Raw genomic sequence first — 22,070 nt, 5'->3', positions numbered from 1 at the left:
TCCATGCGGGACTTATGCCCAGACCCCTCAACCATAGCCTTGGAGCAACAGGCGGTTATAGATAGTTTGGTGGGTGACACCGACCTTCCATGGACAGACTGACTCTGAACTCTGTTTGGCTGAGTGGAGGGCACCCTGCTCCTGACTTGCCGCCCTCCTCCCTGACACATCATCGCCTGGGGGCCAGGGAGTCCCAGATATGCAATTGGATGGACACGTCTACAACGCCTGAATCCCTCTTCGGACACCTTCACCTGTTTCCATGGTTTTATGGACATACATGTTCTTCTAATGTTACTGTAATAATTTGGGTAATGATAGGGACTGTACTCACTCTTCCGCTACAACCGACTAAGACCCAGGGAGGATGCTTGCACCTTCCCTGCTCTCCGGCCCCATGGTGTCTACTTGACAATTCCCCCACTTCGCCACAAAGGGACATAATGTGCACAGTCCACTCCCACTCAACAATGTCTGAAACTTTTAAACTAATAAGGTTATACTATATGCATGTAATGTAAAGTAACAGCATTTTAATGACACACATAATCTTTGTGGCATTTAGGACTTTGCCTGAGACGTTTGGTGTTACTAGATGCAGTAATTATGTTGTGATCTTGGTCATTACAAATAGCATTATCTGTCCTATCTATGTCACTACCCAACTTTTTCAACCACATATCACATTTCACATTATTACATTTAATGATACTGTGGATATTCAATTTTTTCCATCAGATAACCACACATTGTTGCCAGTAACTTTGTTGATACATTTGGGCACTGGCCATTTTGACAAATCCCTTTTTTGAACTCCCATGGTTTTAGTTCTTACCCAATCACCCACTGCAAACACCAGTCTACTCTTTTTCAACTTGTCATTATGTCTGCCCACATATTTGTGCTGGTACTTTTTAACCTTATAATCAAGACTTCATTACAAGACAGGAGGCTACATTATGCATTAATCCTTTAAAGCAGCCCCCAAACAGCCGCTTACATCAAAAAGACTAGAACAAGAACAAAGTGACATCATAGTATCAATAAAAGGCATGTGCCAGAGAAGATCAGCCTCTTTTAAATGTGTCTCTCAAACAAATAGGTTTTCTTGCTTACTCTGACGCTTTCTTTCAATATGTTTTTAACTTCTATTGTTTAAACTATATATTGATAAGCTACATTATTAATCTTATTTCATATGTTATATTAAGTTATGTGATTCATTCAGATGTTTTAGAAGTTCTTTCCTTATTCAGATTCCTTACCTCAGATTCGGAGCCAGATATCATCCAATCACTCCCCCCTGGCTGCCTTATAAAGCACCAGGACAGACCCTCCGGTATTGGAGGTGGGATAGCGATTATCTCCCGAGACTACCTATCTTGCCAGTTCAAGGAAAGCCCCATCCTGGACTGTGAAAACGTACATTTCTCTATCCATCGGCCCCCATCTACTACCATCTCAGGGATACTAGTTTATCGCCCACCAGGACTGCAACGAGGATTCTGTGATTCCCTAATGGACACCATCTCCTCCCTCGCCTGTCTATCCCCGAACTTCACGGTCTTGGGAGACCTTAATCTCCACTTCGAAGACCTCTCTAACAAAACAGCTGCCGACCTCAAAGCAGATCTAGCCTCCCTGAATATCCACCTACAAAGTAACCAGCCCACCCACAACAAGGGCCACTTGCTGGACCCCATATTTACCAACCTCATGAGATTGGTCGTAAATACCCCCCTCCCTGTCCCATGGTCAGACCACTTCTTAGTCCCCTTTATGCTAAAATTCTCGGCTGAGACACCAGAGAGACCACCCCCCCATGGGCACAAGTACTTACCTCCACCATACCAGTACTGGACCCAGACCCCTCCAGAGCAGACGTCCAACTTCACGAGTGGATTAACCAATCCCTCGACGTTACCCTGCCAGTCAAACCCCTCCCCAGTAAAAAGAGAACAGCCAAATCCCCGTGGTTCACCCAAGAATTACATAATCTCATGAAGAAATGCAAAAAACTTGAGCGCCTGTGGAGAAAGAACAGGACGACGGAAAGCAAAAACGAGTATAGGGCCGCCATCAAACACTACAAAAACTGTATAAAAACACGCAGGCAACCTTCTTCGAGGAAAAATATCAGCGGCAGCCAACTCTGCGAAAGAAACCGCATCGTACGCTTACTTTCCAAAATTCCAGACCCCTTACTCACACCCGACCCATCGGGCACTAGATGCAACCAGCTTGCTGAGTTCTTTTCATCAAAAATTGATAAAATTCTTAATTCACTTCCTGCCCCAACTCCTTTCAAATCCCAGCCACCCCCCCCCCTGCTCCGAGGCTCCACGCCTCCGAACTATCCCCCAGATTACCACAGAGCTATTTCTGTCCACTCTACAAACTGTAAAAAGTGGTGCTCCATCAGACCCAGCTCCCATGAGCAAATTAAAACTGGTCGCCTCCACCTCATTAACACCTCTTTCACACTTGGCTCTGTTCCAGCCAACTGGAAGAAAGCCACTGTTAGGGATCTTCTAAAGAAACCCCACCTTGATCCCACGGACCCAACCAACTTCAGACCCATCTCTCTTCTTCCTGCGATCAGCAAAGTGGCCGAACGAATTGTCAACCACCAACTCTCCAACAAACTCCTGCGCCAATCTCAGACAGGGTTTAGACCTGGAAAGGGAACTGACACTGCTCTGCTAGCCGTGGTCGAAGAGGCAAGAACCATCATAGACGCAGGAGGATCAGTGGCAGTGATCCTTCTCGACCTGAGTGCCGCCTTCGACACGGTGGATCATGCCATCCTCATCCACCGGCTAAGTCTGATAGGAGTCTCTGGCTCAAATCCTTTCTGGAAAAAGAACCTTCCAAGTGTCGGATGGCACAGCTGTGTCCAAAGCCCTGCCACTACAGTGTGGGGTCCCCCAGGGCTCCTCCCTGAGCCCCAGACTTTTTAACGTCTACATGTCCCCTTTAGAGGACGTTATTGCCCCATTCAGCATAAAAACAGTCATGTATGCCGATGACACCAAGCTGGTGGTCTCTATTAACCAGCTGAGCAAAAGCCTAGACAATCTGGCAAGATGTCTCGAGAGCGTTTTCCACTGGATGTGTGAATCTCGATTAAAACTAAACGGAGAAAAATCCGAGATACTTCTCCTGGGAAACCCACACAAACTTCCTTCATCCCTTTCATGGCCGCCATGCATGGGAACGCCTCCTACCCCCAAACCCGAAGTCAAAAGCCTTGGCATCTGGTTGGATCAAGACCTCAACTTCAAAACGCAGGCCAGAAAAACCACGGGCACCTGCTTTGGACTCATTCGAATGGCACGAAAAATCCTCCATCTGATCCCCTTCCAATCAAGGAAGCTACTGTTGTAGGGGTTGGTGAATTCCAGACTGGACTATGGCAACGTCCTGTACCTGGGGGCACCGGCATCAGTTATTTATAGACTGCAATGCGCTCAGTACGCTGCTGCCAGACTCCTAACCGGAACCAAATCGAGATGCTCTGCTAAACCAGCACTCAAAAGCCTGCACTGGCTTCCAGTTAAAGAAAGGATTACCTTTAAGGCCTTATGCATTTCACACAAAATAATGCAAGGCAGAGGCCCCCCGATTCTGAGATCCTTCGTCAAACCCCATCACTCTACCAAACATCTCAGATCAGATTCCCTCTCCCTTGCCAGCGTTCCCAGAATAAAAAAGTCCCGCTCCGGGAGTCGTTTGTTCTCCTACAACGCCCCAAAACTGTGGAACGCTCTCCCACTTGCCATGCGGAGAGAACACAATCTTCTGGCCTTCCGTAGGCAACTAAAAACTTGGCTCTTCCCATAACCTGTCACTTTTTCTACTCCCCCTCTGGAATTCAGGTCATGTCAGCGCTGGGACGCCCTAGGGTAGCTACGCGCTTTACAAATCCCAATTCAAATTAAAAATTCAAATTCTTATTGTGAATGCCATGCTTTTAACTCCTTATTGTCTCGGCACACCCTTGCCTTTTATGCCCCCTGGTTACCCTCGCTGTAACCCGCTCCCTTAAGACTTCCAATCTATGGTTGTCTTCCCCTTACCTTTTTCCTCATGTCCGATTTCAGGGACTCTCCCTCTTCGCATTTCCATCTCCCGCTATTCCGCCTGGATACACGATCCTTGTAATGCCCAAATACGCTAAAATCATATTTATTTACTCCTCCGTGTTGCCCGCTAAGTCTTTCTCGCGCTCAAAGCACTCGCTCCGAAACGACAAGCACAGACAACGGCCCGTATTAGAGGAATGACCCCCGGCAGCAGCGGCACAACGCGCACTGCCTCCTAAGTGTCATTCCTCTTTCCTTCGAGGTTTCCTCGTTATTGCTCTGAAGAGCTCTTCCGACCCGTCCATCAGCTGTTTTCCTTCGATTCCTCGTTATATTTGCCCTAAATAGCATTTAAGTGGCAAACGAAAAGATATCGAGTTTTATTTCAGACCTGATATTTTTTATTGGATAAAAAAAAAAAATAAAGGGAAAGGAAGGCAAGATTTGTTTTATGATATTTTAATTGGCATTCCATAGTATATTTAATTATTATCATAATTACCACTAGTTGGTCTATTGGATAAGTATAATTAATAACAACAATCAGTTGTAACACCCCTATATCCTAGAGACATATATTAACAGTATGTCTGACATGGAGTCCGACGACGCAGTCGCCAGATCCCCTACCCACACTAGTGACTCTTTTAAGAATTTTCTTAAAAAAGAGATGAGGTCATGCATGATAGATACTCTTACAGAAGTCATGTCACACAAAAGAGCACTAAGTAATGAAGGCGAAACTCCTCATGAACCCCCTATATCCAAAGCCACTAAGAAAGTTAAGCACAATGTAGGCACTACTGGTGGTATTGCTAACCCAGTTGACATGAGAGATCCTAGCACCTCACACAGTATGGGAGGCCATAGTGCCCAAAAAGGTGTTGGTGCCCCTCGCGGCATCTCAGGTTGGGTGTCCATGGCGGCACAGTTTTGGCAGGTGCCCACAGCGGCACAACTGGTGACAGTGCTTGTGCTGACTCAGACTCCTACTCTGACGCAGAAGAGATCTATGATGAGCCTTACGACGAGTTCGTATTTGATCTTAACAATAACAACTTAGACGACATGGATCTAAATGTACTTTCTGAGTCTGACTCTTCACCTTCCTCAAAAGACGCAATTCTTGACCCTCTAGGCGGCGAGATGTTCTCCCCTAATAACATTTCCCGCACTAACAGCTCTAAATGGTTCCCTCACGACCATGTCGCTAAGTTTGTTACCAAATGGCTAAGGAACACTCTCGAGAGATATACGCAATACCAATTGGTCCAAATGCCCTAGACCATGGATTGACGATAAGGTCTGCCAGACTCCTAATCTAGATCCAGACCTGATTACATTTTTATTCAAACTGGGAAAGGATCCCAGGAAAGGTCTTGAAAGAGCCCTTATGGCGTGTCAAGATCGCCTCCTGGATATCCTCGGCCCACTTACCAGAATCCTCGACCTAGCAGAGGAATCTCATATTTCGAATACTCCCCTTGACATTGACCTAGTAAGAGGATGGAGCCAGAGGGCGATTTTGCTCCTAGGCAACGCTAATTCTGGGCTTAATATGGAGAGAAGAAAAACTATCCTCAACAGGATCAATCCCAAACTTGGGGACCTCGCTGAGAAAGAGCCCTCCAATAAGCCTAAAGGTCTCCTCTTTGGAGAAGACATGATCAAAACAATCGGTAAATATGTTGCCACCTTCACGGTTTTAGATAAGGCTCAGAACAACCTGAGAAGCATCTTTCCAACAAATTTATTTGGGCAGGCCGGAAGAAGGGGCCGCTCTTACGGCCGTGGAAACGTTCGGCCCTTCTCATCCGGTAGAGGAAGAGGTGCCACTGGTAGAGGCTTCTACCCCTCCAACAAACAATTTTACCCTCAGAGAGGACGAGGTTCGCTTGGCAGAGGCTTCTCCTCCTGTGGAGCACCAAACAACAACTCTCAAAGTAAGTGCTCTTTCTTCTCTTTCCCCTCCTAGGGTCGGGGGGAGACTCAAACTCTTTTTTCACATTTGGAAGAGGTTTACACAGGACCCGTGGGTTCTAGAGACAGTCCGGGGCTTCGGGATAGACTTTGTAGACACTCCTTGCCAGACCACTACACCCAGACCTCTATATCTTCCTTCAGAACATCTAGCAATCGTCAAGGAGGAGGTTTCCTCTATGCTCAAGAAAGGTGCCTTTATCGAGGTACCTTGGTCGCAAAGAATCTTCTTCTTAGTCGAGAAGAAGGACAAAGGTTGGAGACCAGTGATAAATCTTCGGGAGGTAAACAAATACTTCGTTTATCGACACTTCAAGATGGAAGGGATCCATCTTCTCAGGGAACTTCTCCTTCAAGGAGATTGGCTGGTCAAATTGCACTTAAAGGACGCCTATTTTACCATCCCTATGGCCGAGGAACATCAACCTTTTCTCCAGTTTATTTGGGACGGACACCTCTTTCAATTTCAGGCACTCCCTTTTGGTCTCTCATCCGCCCCTTGGTGTTTCGCCAAGGTCATGAGAACAATCGTTTCCATTCTGAGAGCAAGAGGTATTCAACTAAATATCTACTTAGACGACATCCTCATCATGCCTCAAACTCATTCCCAAATTTTGGAAGATCTCAAGGTCTCCATGGACCTCATAGAGGACCTCGGCTTCATTATAAACAGGGAAAAATCCATTCTAATGCCCTCAAAATCCCTAGAGTTCCTAGGTTTCACTGTGGACACCTCCAGTTGTCTCCTCTTACTTCCCAAAAGAAAATTGCCAAAATTCGGAAAGAAATCAGGTTTTTCCTGAGACAACAATCTCTCTCTCTCTCTGAGAATTGGCCAGGCTCCTGGGTCTTCTTTCTTCTTCGATCCAAGCTATCTTCCCAGGTCCACTGAATTACAGTGCTCTCCAGAGGGTGAAAGTCAATGCACTCCGGTCCGGTATCTGGTACGGGGACCAACAAGCGAAACTGGAACTCTCTTGGTGGCTGGACAATTTGGACGCCTGGAATGGAAGGGCTGCCTTCGGCTCGACCCCGGAATTTGTTTTGGAGTCAGATGCCAGCCTTCACGGTTGGGGAGCACGTCTCCTCGACCAAGACACTGGTGGAGTATGGACCCATTCAGAGTCCTCTCACCATATACATTTTTTAGAAATGACTGCTGGTCTCTATGCTTTAATGAGTTTCAGACACTCCCTTCAGGGCAGATCCGTTCTTCTGAAGATGGAGAACGTGTCTGCAGTCTCTTATATCAACCGACTCGGTGGTACGAGGTCTGCGGACCTATTGGATCTAGCCAAGAAACTCTGGATGTTCTGTCTGGAACACAAGATTTCTTTGAGGGCGGAATATCTTCCAGGGAAATCCAATATCTCAGCAGTTTGGAACTCGAGATTCCTTCAAGATTTCAGCGATTGGAAACTCGATGTGACAATTTTCAATTCCCTGGATCATTTCTGGGGTCCTTTCGATGTGGACCTTTTCGCCAGCCGGTTGATCTTCCAACTCCCTCAATATTTCAGCTGGATGCCAGACCCAGGTGCTCTGGCTGTGAACGCTTTTCTGCAGTCTTGGGCTCCTCACCGCCCTTACGCATTTCCGCCATTCGCCATGATCCAAAGGGTCCTACAGAAAGTGAGACAGGAACAGTGCTCTCTCGTCCTGATAACTCCTTTCTATCCGCCTCTAGCCTGGTTCCCCACATCTCTTGAACTTTCTTGCGACGTTCCCTTCCCGATTCCCGCAACTCAGGGCCTACTCATAAACGCAAACGAATAGATTCACCACCTGGTTCTTTGAGGGAGTTTGAACCTTCTTGCCTGGAAAGTGCCAGGCAATCTAACCAATTGTCTGGACTTTCGTCATCTGCTCTCACTCTCCTCAGAGAATCATGGGCACCAGGAACCCACTACAGATATAATAACATCTGGAAAAAATAGTCTCGTTGGTGCTTGGAGAGGAACTTGGATCCCGTGGAGGCTCCTATCGTTGATATAGTCAATTTCTTGGTAGAACTCTTTGGCAACGGTCTCTCCTATAGATCAATTAATTGCTTTAGATCAGCTATTTCAGCAGGCCACTCTCTTATCAATGGTAAGACGGTAGGTAAGAATGTTATTATTTGTAGAGTTCTTAAAAGTATTAGGCTTAAAAGGCCTCCTGGCCCCAAATACCAATCTGTTTGGGATGTTAAACTTCTGCTTGACCTTTTTTGTTCATGGCCTGACAATTCTCTTCTTAACAGGAAGTGTCCTTCAATTAAGCTTGCCTCTCTTTTGTGCCTAGTTTCTTGTCGCAGAGTTTCCGATGTCAAAGCTTTGGAAATCTCTAATAGATGTTATGATATGTTTGGTGTGAATTTTGAAATCTTTAGGAGAACTAAAACAATGTCCGAATTTATCTTTTATCCACGTTTTGATTTCTGCAAAAAACTCTGCGTGGTTGATTGCATGAAGGAATACGATTCCAGGATGTCTAATCTTCGTCCTCCTGATGCAAATCAACTTCTTGTTTCCTATGTTAAACCCTTTAAACCCATCTCACCTTGCTTTATCGCAAGGTGGGTTAAATTGGCTATGAACTTTGCTGGTATTGACCTGTCTAAATTCCAAGCTCATTCTCTGAGAAGCGCAATGGCCAGCAAGTCATACTGGTCTGGTGGTAAGTTAGATGCTATCCTTAAAGCTGCTGATTGGTATAATGCTTCTACCTTTGCCCATCATTATTGTAAACCAATTGAACATGTTTCTGACGTTGTTATTCAAGGCTACCAACATGCATAATGTAGCCTCCTGTCTTGTAATTAAATTGCGATTCTCCTATTAACAGGACCAGAGAATCTGGATTTCATTAAAGACACGGTCCCATTTGGCTCGTAGGGGATCAGCTACATTATTAATTCGCTTTTTATAGATGAGGGAGATGGATTTTTCGGGGAGATCCGACCTTATAATCAAGATTAGTTTTGTTAACATTCCATGAATAATTCTTAAACTTCCAAGCAGGGTCAACTCTTGTACCCGGTTGCCTGCCCTTGAGTAGAATAAATGGAGTCTCCTTTGTAACAGAATGGGGAGTAGTACGGTAACTCCACAACATTTCCTTTACCGCTTCCTTACGAACTCCTCCACTGTTTCAGTTTATGGATTGCATTTCTTCAAAACACGGTTGAATCTCTCGACTAAACCATTTTCCCTGGGGTTCTAAACTACTGTAGTATGGTGAGAAATGCCCATTCTGGACAAATAAGACTTGAATACTTCTGCAACAAACTGGGGTCCATTGTCTGTAGCTAAAGTGTTAGGAGAACCTACCCTGCAAAAGATTTGGTCGCAAAACTCAATTATATTTGCAGCTTTGATTTCTCCAGAAAAAGCCACCTCTGGCCATTTGGAATAATAATCGACTAATACCAAAGCAAATTTATTGGTTATGCCTTTGGCAAAATAGGTCCACATATATCCATGGCTGCCCTTTCTCATGGTTTGCTCGTAAAATCTGTGGAAACAATGGGAGATTCCTCTACATGGTGAGATTTATCACTACACATGCAATTTACACAACCCTGTACATGGTCCTCCACATCTCTGTCCATCCCGGCCACCAAAAGGTTTCTCTAGCTTTCCTTTTCATACCAGACATACCGCTGTGTCCCTCATGCAGTAACTTTAGGAGTCTTGAACGTAAACCTTCTGGTACTACCAACCTATCATTTCTGCGCAACACATCATCCACAACTGAAAGTTCTGTCCAAACAGTCCAAACCTCACCAAACTTTTTCTTGAGAAGAGAATTGGAATTCAAAGGATTAGATAATTCAATCATTACATCTTTACTTGTGGCCTCTCCCTCCACATCAGATTTCCATTAATTAACAGAAATTGCACCATCACATGACTCGGACACAGGCGCCACTACACAGTCATCATTTGAATCTTCTTCCTCATCTCCACACACTAGGGGCAACCGTGATAAACAGTCAGCATTGACTTTGCGACTTTTCCAGCACCCTTGATAGTGAACAAATACATAAGGGGCTTATGATCTGATCTGACTTCAAAATGGGTTCCCCAGATGTAAGTTTTAAAATAGTTCACACCCCACCAGCACGCTAGAGCCTCTTTCTCAATGACAGAATAATTAGCCTCTACTCGTCTTGCCCTAAATGTTTTTGCATAAGTACAGATCCTAAACCGTCTGCACTGGCATCCACCACGATCATACTATGAACTGACGGATTAAAGGATTTTAATGCCACAGCCTTCACAATTTTTTTGGTTATGGTTTGAAATGCTTCCTGACACTGATCTGACCATTCAAACTTGTTGCCTTTTTTCATTAATACTCTTAGTACATGTACCTTGTCAGCGAAATGTTGGACAAACGTGAAATAAAATTCTGCTAGACCAAGGAATGAACGCAATTGCTCCTTTTCACATGGTGATGGTGCGAAGGCTATGGCATCTAATAATGTGTTTCTTTTTAGGTTTCACTCCTTCTCGTGACAATGCATGCCCAAGGTAATTAAGTTGCTCCACACCAAACCTGCATTTGTATACCCCTACAGTCAACCCTGCATCTCGTAATTTGTTCCAAGTTTGTTCCAAAATTGCATCGTGTTCACTACAATTTGCTCCCCACACTAATACATCATCTTGAAACACCAATACTTTTGGCATCCCATTCAAAATCTTGCACATTACCCTTTGAAAGACTGCAGATGCGGACATTAGTCCGAACGACATCCAAATGAATCGGAATGCCCCCTCAGGTGTGATGAATGAAGTGAGATGCCTAGATGTGGGGTGTAACTTGATCTGGTGGTATGCATTTGAGAAATCAATTAATGAAAAATAAGATATATTAGTAACAGAAAACACCATCTCATTAATGTGTGGTAAGGGATAACGGTCAACTAAACCATTGTGATCCAAATCCCCTAAGTCAATGCACATGCGTATATTCCCGCCAGGTTGCGTCACCTTATTTTTCCTTGAACCATTGCATTGTGTTTTTGTTCACTATGAGAAAGGGAGGACTGTTGTACCTGCTGCTCGGCCAGTTTGAGTGTGGTGTGGAATGTTGGTGTGGATGATGCTGCGGAATGTTGTGTGAGTGAGGCTGGCTGTTGGAGAATGGGCTGAGCAGCAGGAAGGCTGCTCCTGGTGGGGCTCTCTATACCTTTTATCTGGAACCAAATACTTGAAGAAATACTACCTTCATTTTACCTGGAACTGGATCCTTGTTTCATTTCAACATATTCCTTAAGCCTTAAGGCCTGTTTCAAGCACTACCACTACCAGACACTGGCGCCAGATTAGTCTGGCAGTGGGTGCTGCCCTACAGGCAATCCTCTCCTCCTGGGGGAAAGCTGCAATCCCCATGCATACTACTTGGTTGCACAGGCTGTGTCTGATCCTAGGCATGAAAAAACATATGCTAAAATTGCTTACATTCCACAATTACCTGGCGGTATGAAGACATATACAGCTCAGTATCAATGCAGAAAGTGCTCCAAATGTATAAAAAGAAGTGTGATGGCGCAGTGACCAGGGAGTAGAGGGCATGTTATGTATAGCTCTCCCCTTATCCTTTGCCCCTGCGCAGTAGTTGAAGGCAGGGGCATATGATTTTGGGAGCCATACATAACAAAAAAGAGTAGCTGGGCAAGAAGTTTATATTTTGAATGTTTTTGACCTCAGGGTTCTGACTTACTTTTTATTTTATTTTTATTTTGAAAGTTTTATATAGCGCGAACAAGATCCTTGCAGATATCAGAGCGCTTTACAATGCAGGGAATACCAACAAGAGAATGAAAAGCAGGTCATTAAGGAGTAAAGTAGCAACGATACAACAATAAAGCAAATATTACAGATAAATGTGTACAAAGATAGTCAGGTAAGCCAATAGTACAGGTACAACACATAGTCATAGGAATCGAACAGAATAATACAGATCAGTGCAGAATCTTCAGAATCTTTACAGCTCAACATTAATAGGTCAAGTGTATTTGGCCATGAGAATAACTTTTACTTCTTTCTTAAAAAGTGTGAAGGAGGAGATGAGTCTGGTTTCAGGAGGGAGTGAGTTCCAGATCCTGGGTGCCATTCCTGAGAAAGAGCGTTTATAGGTTTTTTCCTTCCGGAATCTTCGAGGTTTTAGCAGAAGATTGTTTGTGCCTCTAGTGTTTCTAGAACCGCCAGAGATTGACAGCTTCTGAGTGAGGTATCCGGGGGAGCTCAGGTGTACAGCCTTGTGTGTCATGCAGGCTATTTTCAGATGTATTCTGGCTTCAAAAGGCAGCCAGTTCAAGGATTTCAAGTCAGGGGAGATATGCGAGTGTTTTTTTGACCCCATGATGAGTCTCGCTGCAGCGTTTAGAGAAGCTCTTAAGGGTGCAGTAGTAGTTAGCGGGAGACCGCAGAGGGCGATGCTGCCGTATTCAATTCACGGGATTACTAGTGCTTGTACTGCAGTTTGGAAGTCTTTGGCTGGCAGGAAGGGTTTAAGTTTCCTCAGGGTGTTGATTTGGAAGTTCACTCCTTTAGTAGCCTTGCTGATATGATGCTGCATGTTGAGATTGGAGTCGAGAGTTATGCCTAGAGATTTTGCTGAATGAACTTAATTACACCAGTGATAAGATTACAGTCCATTTCTATATGCCTAGGCACATATACAATGGAGTGCACACTTAAGATGCTCATTTGAAATAAATCACACTTGGGATGCATTATTACTGGAAATCTCCAAGTGTTTATGTGAAATATTTTAGAATTGGCTTCATTTATTTTTCTCACCATAAGGAAAGCATACACATTGTGATAAATGTTTGCAAGCCAGTCACACAAGCTTCTTTTGAATAACGAGTAATGGAGCTCAAAAGAAAGCAATATTTAGTCGACCATTAAAATTAAATATCCCAGAGAAGGGAAATCACCACTTTGTGTCCATTCAATGCAGTGCCTATATTAACAAGAGCAACTCTGCTGGTGAAATCTGTGGGGCAGTGGAGGATCCTAGCATATAAATACATCACTGGTCTTCTGCATTGGCCATCATTTTTAATGTAGTTATGGCATCGCGTGACCATTTAGGTGCCTTCATTCAGTGGGTAAAGACTCTGACCCAAGGTTACTTTTACAAATTGCCCCTGAAATGGAACTCGCAACCATGTGCTTCTGGATTGGGGGGAGAGAAAAGGAGGTTAGAACTTACAATCTTTATATATGGTATGTTGCTAAGTTGTGGCAGCCCCTTTTAGACATGTGGGTTAAAATGGGGGCTTCCCTTCGAAGTTATGGCCTAATATGACTTGGATGTGTTGGGGATAAATTTGAGAGGGTAGAGGTTATGAGAGAATAAACATTTTAGAGTGCAGTGGAAAGCCGAAAGAATGTTTAAGCATAATGATGTCAACGAGAAAACACATAACTGTGCTCAGGAAAGCCCTGATAGACCACCCACAAAAAGATGAGTATCAGCAAATCAGAACAACCTATTTAAGAAACTTTCCTGTAATGCACTGTTACAGATCTATAATTCTATATAATAAAGTGGTATCAGAATGGTTTCCTGGTTGTAAAAGAACGGAAGACTAACAAAAGGGAACCAACAGAGTATACTGTGAGTTAACAGACTAAAAAGGCCTTCAGGGCTTTCTGGAATAGAAAGTAGAGTTCTGTCTTTCAAATGCATTGAGCTGGCTGGTCCAGGGCTTCTGGGTCAGGTAGCTAAAAAAAATCACCCTCCTTGTTTGTTTGCAGACCTAGAAAAATGATCCATGAAACAGGGCGCAAGTTACATAGAAGTACATACCTGTGTAAAAAAAAGCTTTGCTTTTTCCATGTCACAGGAACCCTTGTTGCCTTTAAACAGTGAGCCTGATTCACAAAGGTAAACATATACTTTGTAAGTTTACGTTTGTTTTGGAATTCACAAATCTGCATTTTAATAGTACGTTTACAAGTGCAGAGTATCCGCAGTAGGCATTTTTTACCTTTTTAGGTGTGCAGTTCTGCACTCGTAAACTTACTATTAAAATGCAGTTGTGTGAATTCCAACACAAATATAAAGTTTAAAAAATTGTATGTTTTCCTTTGTGAATCAAGTCCAGTAAGTCCAACCTTCTCCGAGCCTCTGACACATACTTACATTTTACGCAGGTTTTGTTATATGTTATGTTACCCGGGAGGACTGGGAACTGAAAGCAGCCCTGGCAAAATTTGCCAGACCAGCCCCTGTCCAACTGTGTAGCGAGCAAGCCTGACTGCTTTTAGGGGCAGGGGCGGCTGGTGACATTTGAAAATGGCGGGGCGTAAAAGTTCGGGATCAGTGACCTTTAGCGAGCAAGCTGGACTGTCATAATGGGGTGTGAGGGGATTATCCCCCTGCAAAAAAATTAAAAAAGCTTGGGCAAATGGTGGATTTTAAAGCATATTTGAGCAAGCAGAAAGGTTAATAAGGCAATTGTGAAAGCATAGTTCTGACATCAATGAAGAGATTTCATATGATGACATAGCTGCTTACACGGTATAGCCTGTGCCTACTTTTGATGTATGAAGAATTGGGAATGCTTTTTTGTGCAGTGCACACTGTCTGTTATGTTAGTGGGACAGTGGGTCTTCTATAAGGTTGCGGTGTGGCCCAATTCTAGCGCCTTGAAACCAGTGGAGCACTATGAAAATCATGCTTTAACTGATAGTGTTCTCAGCCCGGTTTAACCACCTTGTTAGCAAAACATAGGGGCCCATATTATTCTTAAACACCACATGGCGAAAGTTTCAGCTCCACCTTCTGATGCAGCTTTAAGGACATACACAGCACATAAAATATATATTATGCGTACATTCATTTGCTTTTATGCAACATATGATCCCAATACCAGCTCTTTCTTTATCCTCTCTAGGGGTATTCTATCATGTTTCCAAATGAGTGGCGGTCTTTTCTTGAGCACAGGGCAGCCTCCAGAAGGAGGAAGCGACATCAGGAGAGCTGACTTACATCAAAAGGACACTTCAGACAGAAGACAGACCTTTACTTTCTCAAGGAGGTTGTTTGTATCAATTGGCACAGAACACCGGCTTCTGTCTTGAAGTCTGGAAAATAAATATACAATGGGCCAAGCCTGGTTTGGAGTCGCAATACTTCCGCACTTTTGTTGTCTTAGCATTATTGTCAGAAGTATTGCCCTATCAGTGGTGCTGGTGTGTTTGGAAGACTCTCCCTGTTCTGGACTTTCCCTTGGAAGACCCCGGTGCATGCGTTGGGGCCTTCGGCTCATTGAGGGCTCGTCCCTCTGGTGCATCCCCCCCCCCCCTCTGCTTGCTCTGGCGGATGAAGGGCTGAGGTCACCAGCCCCGTGGCGGATGAGGCAAGGTGTGCTGGCTGGCGTCCTGGTGTATGCCACCGAACAGCCACTGTCCGGAGCCTTGTTATTCCTTTGGTCCGCGGCTAAACACAGTGCGGTACGCACAGAGGGGGTGAGAGGTGGAGAAGGAGGGTAAATACGGGTCCCCTGTGCAAGCAGCTGCGTAGAATCGACTGCTGAAATGCCAGGACAGAAGGATAAAAAAAAAAAACGAACTTCTGTAGCAGACTCAGGCACACGTTAAGGCATTAGATACCGGCATCTCCGTCAAAGACCACATCTAACTAGTACCCAACAGTGTCCAACAGCAGCACTTTAATGCTAGAAAGATTAGACACGAAGCAAGAAATTCACAACTGCAGGCAAACTCCACACATAAGGGTAGGCCCGCCAGTCCATGCAAGAGTAGCCCCACCCCGGCCCTTTTGCTTTTGATTCTGGCCCCGGCCCTGTTGCGACGCCCCTGGCCCCAAACAGCTCCACTGCCACCACCCATAAATCAGATCTGGCCACGGCCAGGAACAAGTAGCACTCACCTGCAGACAGGGGGGATTAAATCATGAGATGCCACTCTCTTTCCCTGATCCTGACTGTCTCCCTCTGGCCTCTGAAGTCTGAATGCCTGCCTCGACCTCGCAGTCATGTCACGCGCACTTTCTCCAATGCGCATGAGACTCCAGCATCACTACCAGGCAGCAGAGCCCACCCTAAAAAAAGACAGCGGCGCGCAGACCTGCACGCTGCGTGCGTGACGCATCTACACATCATCATTGCCAGGTTTAGACGCACGCAGCGTGACAGGTCAGGTGGTGTGTGTGTGTGGGGGGGGGGAGGGGGTAAATGAATTATAAACAGGCTTATTGTACGCACTTTGTTCTGTTATTGGGGCCGATTTGGACCGACCGTGACTCACGGAGTCACGGTCGGTCCAAATCGGCCCCAACAACAGAACCGGCCCCCCTGTCCTAAAACCGGCCTCCACCCCATCCAGCCTACCGGGGGATTGCCCGGTGCCCGGACTGACCAGTCCGGGCCTGGTAATCTGGAACTGAAGCAGGAGGTGTATGGCCTGGGCCAAGGCCAGATCTTTGTGGAATTTAAGAACTGAGGAAACAGCTCCGAAGTGTAGAGGCATTGTTCCAGGCTTTAGGAGAAAGGCAGGAAAAAGCACGATCACCGGATCGGGCTCTGCATAGGCGGGGGGTGAATAGGTGTCCAGCTGAGTGGAGGTGTCTAGTAGGTTAGTGGATGTTCAGGCAGCTGCTCGGGTATGTGGGGCCAGTGTTGTCGAACGCTTTGTATGTGTGTGAGTGAGGAACTTGAAGAGTCCTCGTTTGTGGATTGACGGCCAGTAGAGCTGTTGTGAGGTTCAAAAGAGCCCGCGTACGGTTCTGCATTTTAGTTATACATGCAGTGCATTTCTTACTAAGCACATTATCAAGTTGCCTAGTATACTCCATCCGAAGCTAATAACATTGATCATGATGCCCATAACTTTTGTTGTCTGATTGGAGACAGCTCTGAGTCACAAGATAAAACAATGGATGGATGTCGTTACAACGCATACTTTTACAACGCATACCTTTACAACGCATTTTTTACACCGCAACATCCATTACAACGCATTCCATTACAACGAATTCTTTGAAACTACCTTTACAACGCATTCCACTACAACGCATACTACATTTACAACGCATACCATTACAACGCATACCATTACATTGCATGTATGGTAAGTATTGGATAGTGTAGGGGTACAATTTACTATTCTAACTCCAGGGGGTCCAGCAGTAGGGTAAGTATTGGATAGATACGGTAGATAGCTTGTTGCGAAAGATATTTCCCCTGTTACCAGACTTCACCAGGAAAACCTTGGTGCAAGCTCAGATACTTAGTCGTTTCGACTACTGCAATGGCCTCCTGTTATCGGCCAATGATGGAGTACTAGCCAAACTCCAGATGATTCAAAATACTGCGGCCAGGCTGGTATTAAACGCCCCCCCTAGAACACTGTCTAAACCTCTCTTGGAGAAACTGCATTGGCTCTCAGTCCGTAACAGGATAAATTTTAAGATCTGCTGTTTAATACTCTAGAGCCTAAATGGACTAGGGCCCTTACACTGGAGAGATAAATTCATTCCATACAACCCGGTTCGGTCTCTTAGGTCCAGCAACCAGCTTCTCCTGAGAGTGCCAGCTGTGAGAAGGGCCACACAGGGTGGCAAGGCCTTATCTGTAGTTGGTCCCACTTTGTGGAACAAGCTTCCCCTTAAGCTGAGGCAATGTTCTGGAAATCTGAGCTTCAGGAAGAAGCTCAAAACATTCTTGTTTCAGAACTAATTTGCTATCCACTGACTGTTTGACCATGCTTCTGGTGTTTTGGGCGCAGAGATACTCCGGAAGGAGTCGATTCAAGCGCGTTCTAAACCCGCAAATAGAGTAGGGGTAAAAATTACTATTCTAACTCCAGGGGGTGCAACAGTAGGGTAAGTGTTGGATAGTGTAGGTATGCTTTGTAATGGTATGCGTTGTAATGACTGCGTTGTAATGACATGCGTTGTAGTGGTAAACACCAACACGTGCAAATGTTCATTTACCTTCACATCCATCAACGCTTTCACCTTTGCACCCATCCTTTCGGCTCATCATTCAGGCAACAGTTTCGTCCTTCTTTTTTTCATATCTCCTTCCTTTTTCTCTTCCTTCCAGCCCTCTCGCTTTCTCACAATTTCCCTCTCTTGTTCCCTTCATTTCTGCAGCTGGGGCTTCCTTAGTGTGATTTAATTTGCCTCCCTCACATCGTCTATGGTTTCCTCGACTTGTTTTTTAAAAGCTTTTGTCTGCAGAGCTGCAGGCAGAACAGGTTGATAAATTATCAGTGTTCTAGTATCAACACCAGCCCAGCCTAATCTGTTAAAGATGGGGGTACATGGCACCACTGCCTATCACCAACGATACCAATGCAAACAAGCATTGGCGACGCCAATTGGTCTGCCGCGCATCACATATTAAAGGAAAGAGCTTTTGATTTTTATATTGCTTGTTTTATTTGAGGGTGGTTTCTACATTTGGTATGCAGCGTTTAGAACGCAAGCATTACCACGGAATACCTTTACAACGCGGGCGTAACAACGAAAGTTGTTACCACGCATTGCACTGGGGGGCGCTCAAGGATAGTAAATGATTTAATTTACTATCCCAACACCTTCCCTACTATCCACGGGGACTGGTGTTGGAATAGTAAATTAAATTAATCAATTTTGCGCCCCCCAGCGCAATGCGTGGTAACAACTTTCGTTGTTACGAACGCATTGTAAAGGTACGCGTTGTCAATGTATGCGTTCTAACGTCATACATCCCTACATTTACAACGCATTAGTAACATGAATACCACTGTACATACCAGCTCCGTGGTAACTTCCACCAAAGAACAACTCGCCCAGTGTGGCATGATGCTCTCTACAGACTGGATGTTCCAAGCATAACTCCAGCACAGCTTATTGTAAGGATGTTTCCATTGCACATGAACTGCTGTGAGAAAGGTTTTTGGAAGAAAAGATTAAAAGTAGAACAGCAATAGTAAGACAGGGAGAAGAGGTGAGCAGGGTCGGGCTGGAGCAGAAAACAGGCCTGAGCATCAAAATAAAAGTGGCCCCTATTAGGGAATCAGAGAGCTAAAAAAGTGTCCCACTCTTGCAAACTGGGGCAGCCTTGATCTTGTACAGACATGTTGTATACGTGTTTTTCAAGGTGTTGGGGGGGGGGGGGAGGGGGAGTCAACAGTAGACACCATGGGCAGAGGAGATGGTAATGGCTAGGGTGGTCGACCTCGAATCTGGGGAACAGATTTCGAGTCTCGGCAATGACGCTGTACATCCTGTGATTCTGGGCAAATCACTTAACCTTCCTGTGCCCAACAAAAATGAATGTGTCCTCATGTAAAGCAACTGATGCTATGTAAAGCACTCTGATACCTGATACCTTCGGGTCAAGTTCGCGATATATAAAACTCCGTAAATTAAAAAAAAAATTAAAAAAAATAAACCAGACTAGCAGCCCAAAGAACAGGCCCACAAGCCACCAAAAACCAGCCCATACACTGACTTGTCAGACCAGCCCTTCTGGTACTGCCCTCCTGGGCAGTCCAAACTGGTGATAAGGCATAAAACTAGGAGGTCAATCGTGCATTAAAATTGAGTCTACCCCGATGAGCTCCTGGGAGCTTTAGAAATATACTGGAAAATTGTGCCTTTTGCTGCTCAATGGATGAGGAGCATTATCCAACAATGGACAGACTTGTGGAGCGGGAGGAGAGAAATGTCCCATGGCTATGGGTTGCAGATTTCATCTCCGAAGCCAGAAGCAAGACCTGTTACCTATTACAGTAAGTGCCCCAGGGGCGCAACGGGCAACTGTGTCGTGGCACTTTTGTTTTACAGAAGTGGGCGCAGATGCTTCTGCAGCCCCTTCAGTAATACCGATAGTGCTGGCAAACTTAAAGCGCCAGCGCTACCTTCAGAGGGTGTTCCCTCAATTGCATAGAGGCGTGCACTATGCAAAGGAGGGAATTCCTTTGCCTCTACCTGTGCCATAATATAGACACAGGAGCAGAGGCCCAGAGGCAAAGAAGCTCTCAGAGGGCACACTCACATTGCACAATGTGAGTGCGCCTCCTGAGAAAAGCCCTTTGGAGGGGAAATCAGACATCCCCTTGCAGGCGGGTGCAGTCAGTGTATGCACCTGCCTGCAAGAGGATGTCTAATCTCCTTTAAAAGTGCAGACAGATTGCCGCCTGCACTGTGAAAACACAAAGCGTCTGCCAGCAGCCAACTCCATGTTTTCACATGAATGCGCTGCCCCGGGGGCATTGCATAAATATTAATAGGACGCATTATCATCTTTTGCACTGGGCGCACCTTTTAAAAGCCCGAAGCAAACGATGACAATGCGTAATAGGGCCTCTGGTAGGCAGCTACCCAGCCCCTGGCCACGAGCTCCAAGCCACCAGGACCCAGCCAATGAGCCATGATGCCAAGGTTTGAGTCCAGACTTCCACTCAGTGAATTACTTTTTTTTCACAATGCCGCCTCGATGAGGCACAAAATGCAGAGTAAATTATGCTGAACGCACTTAGATGCTACATTGAGGATCTAGTTCTCCAAAGACTCCACAAAACATACCAAAGCAATCGGTCTTAACTAGTCCAGGATCTCAGTTTATATTTGTTAGACATCAGTGCACAAGTAAGTCCTAAAAAACAAAATGGAGGGACTAATTAGAATACGTAAAGTACAATCTGTCACATGACATCACAGAACAAGCAAAGTACAGTGCCGAAACATGACATCACAGGAAGTGATGTTACCATTCTATCACCATCCAATGAAATCAGTCTTAAATAAAAAAGGGATGGCTAGTTTTCCCTTCCTTGCTTGCAATGGTCAGCTCCTTTGACAGTTTGTCTGGAGTCTCAGTGGCGGCTCTCAACAACTTGAAGAGACACAACAACACATTTAGGTATTTGCCCGACTTGAGGAAAATTACTGAAGAGGCGGCTGGGCTGCTTCAAACCACACTGACCACGTGGCGACAGCTGTAGAAGTAAAACTATCTGACTTAAGAAAAATGAAAGAATCCACCCAAGTCCAGCAGATTGTAAATTAAGTATGGGCGAAATTTGCAAATTTGCGTTCCGCGAATTCGCGCGAAATCGAATTTGCAATCCGCAAAATCCGCGAATTCGTGCGAATTTGTGGATTTTTGGTTTTTGGCGTGTTCGCGGGGTTTTTTGCCTGTTCGCTGGGTTTTTTGCGTGTTCATGAAGCTTTTTGCTTCTTCGCGGGCCGCTTGCATGGCAAAGTTACCCATGCGGTCGTGTATGGGCACAGCACCCTCTGGCTCACCACTGCCACCCTCTGGTTCATCACTGCCACCCTCTGGTTCACCCCTGCCACCCTCTGGTTCACCCCTGCCACCCTCTGGTTCACCCCTGCCACCCTCTGGTTCACCACTGCCACTCTCTGGTTCACCCCTGCCACCCTCTGGTTCAGCACTGTCAACCTCTGGTTCACCACTGCCACCCTCTGGTTCATGACTGCCATCCTCTGGTTCATCACAGCACCTCTGGTTCACCACTACCACCCTCTGGTTAACCCCTGCCACCCTCTGGTTCACCACTGTCACCCTCTGGTTCATCACAGCACCCTCTGGTTCACCACTGCGACCCTCTGGTTCACCCATGCCACCCTCTCGTTCACCAATGCCACCCTATGGTTCACCCCTGCCACCATCTGGTTCATCACTGCCACCCTCTGGTTCACCCCTGCCACCCTCTGGTTCAGCACTGCCACCCTCTGGTTCAGCACTGCCACCCTCTGGTTCACGACTGCCACCCTCTGGTTCATCACAGCACCTCTGGTTCACCACTGCCACCCTCTGGTTAACCACTGTCACCCTCTGGTTAACCACTGTCACCCTCTGGTTCAGCACTGCCACCCTCTGGTTCACCACTGCCACTCTCTGGTTCACCACTGCCACCCTCTGGTTCACCCATGCCACCCTCTCGTTCACCAATGCCACCCTCTGGTTCACCCCTGCCACCATCTGGTTCATCACTGCCACCCTCTGGTTCACCCCTG

Source organism: Lissotriton vulgaris, chromosome 3_1, assembly GCF_964263255.1.
Source record: "Lissotriton vulgaris chromosome 3_1, aLisVul1.2, whole genome shotgun sequence".
Lineage (NCBI taxonomy): Eukaryota > Metazoa > Chordata > Amphibia > Caudata > Salamandridae > Lissotriton > Lissotriton vulgaris.
The sequence above is the reverse complement of the archived record's forward strand: the minus strand, read 5'-3'. Positions refer to the sequence as shown.